Genomic DNA, 1,798 nt, shown 5'->3' on the forward strand with positions numbered 1-1,798 from the left:
CGTGGCACGGAGAGCTGTGCCCAGGGGTGAGTGAGCACCAAAGATTTAACAGAAAACCCCAACGCGCAGTGAACGGTCAGGGCCGAGGTCCAGCTGCAGCCACGGGGGGAGGCACGTCTGGGGAAAGGGGAGCACCCCGCGGCCTGGAGCAAAGGCCATCGGGGGTCCCAGGTGAGATGCAGCCGGGGCGAGCCTGGGGCAGAGGGGCGTGGAGGAGCTGGAGCCGAGTGGGCAGAGGGCAGCCCGGGGACACGGAGAGGCCCCTGGTGGGAAGCACCAGCCCGCAGCCCATGAGGCCCCTGAGCGACTCACTGTAGCCACTCTACCTTCCCCCAGGTGCCCCTCTGTGCCTTTTGGTGAACTGGCAGTCCCCAGGAGAGGTCTGCCTGAGGGCCCGGTGGGGGCTGGGAGCCCAGCTTGGCCAGCTCAGGCTGGTGCTCAGTGGTGCTGGTTTGGTGTCGTCCGGCACCTGGCCCAGCCACGCCTCAAGGGATTCCTGTAACCCAAGGAGCTTCTCAGGCCACAGCCAACAAGGATCGAGGGAGGGACCCCCAGAATGTGGCCTGCAGATCTCTGTACGGTGACCTCATTTCATTCACACGTCAGAGACTGTGCTCCTAAGCACCATCTCATAGATGGGAAAACTGAGGCTCAGAGGGATTAAGTGCTGGGCTCAAGAGCTTTGGGCTAGAAAAGGGCAGCCTGGGGCTCTAACCGAGTCTGTGCCTCCCAACCTCCAGGTCCCCCCATGCACTGGCTCTGGAGACCCCACACACACATTGTGGAAGGACACGTGGAGATTCAACCCCTGCTCCAGAGTCAGGATCTGCAGAGTTGCCCTCTGTGGGGCTCTGGGGTTGGCCCGTCCGCTTGCCCAGGGTCAGTGTGGTCCTTGGCGGGTCCTGCAGTCCCACCTGAGATCTGCACCCCACCTGCCAAGAGATCACTGGCTGCTGTTCCTCAGAATTCAGAGTCTCGGGGGAGGGGGCTCCGCCCCAGGACACGATGGTGACAGCACTCACTCGGGCAGCTTCTGGTTTGCTCTTGCTGGGTCCCGCTGGGCAGCCGTGTTGCTGGCCGAGAGCTCTGGGCCCTCGACTCCCTTCCCCGGCCTGGGTGGGGCGTGGCCCTCTGCCCCCTTTGGCCTGCGCATGCCCTGGGCTCCCCAGGGCGCAGGGCGAATGCTGACCCCCAGGAAGCCCCTCTTTGCCCCTCAGCCTTATGTGGCTCTGTTTACCCACTTTCCCGAGAATCACATCTTGTGACTTCCTTGCAGCCAGCTGCCACATCAGCTCCTGTGACCACATTGTCCCCCAGAGACTGCTCTCTCACTCAGGCCTGAAGTAGGCTGCCTGGACCCTGCCTGTCCCCTGCTGGCTTGTCCTGGGAGCCCCAACCGCGCTCTCCCCTGCTTTCCAGAGGAGGAGACGGCTACCCTGGGCCGGCTGCTCCCTGTGCTTGTCTAGGAGCCGGGGATTGCAGGCACAGAGCGCTCCAGCCCGGAGCCAACCCCGCACTGCTCGCACCCCTCCCACTTAGGTCCCTAGGGCCCCGCCATGTCCCCTGTGCCTCCTTGGTGTTGAGACTCCTCCACCCACTGTGACCATATTCGTGTTGCCTTGGTGGGTACTTTCTGCTCAGTATCTTGAGTTCCCCCGCCCCGTAAACTTCAAAAGGACCATTAAAATCCATTTCATAGAAGAAGAAACTGAGGTTCCGAGGGGTGATGGGACTTTCTCATTATCCCGCCAGCTAGTGACCAAGGCAGCCCTTGGCGCCAGGCCTGGGGGGGGGGGGG

The sequence above is a fragment of the Marmota marmota genome, unplaced genomic scaffold (assembly GCF_001458135.2).
Source record: "Marmota marmota marmota unplaced genomic scaffold, marMar, whole genome shotgun sequence".
Classification (NCBI taxonomy): Eukaryota; Metazoa; Chordata; class Mammalia; order Rodentia; family Sciuridae; genus Marmota; species Marmota marmota.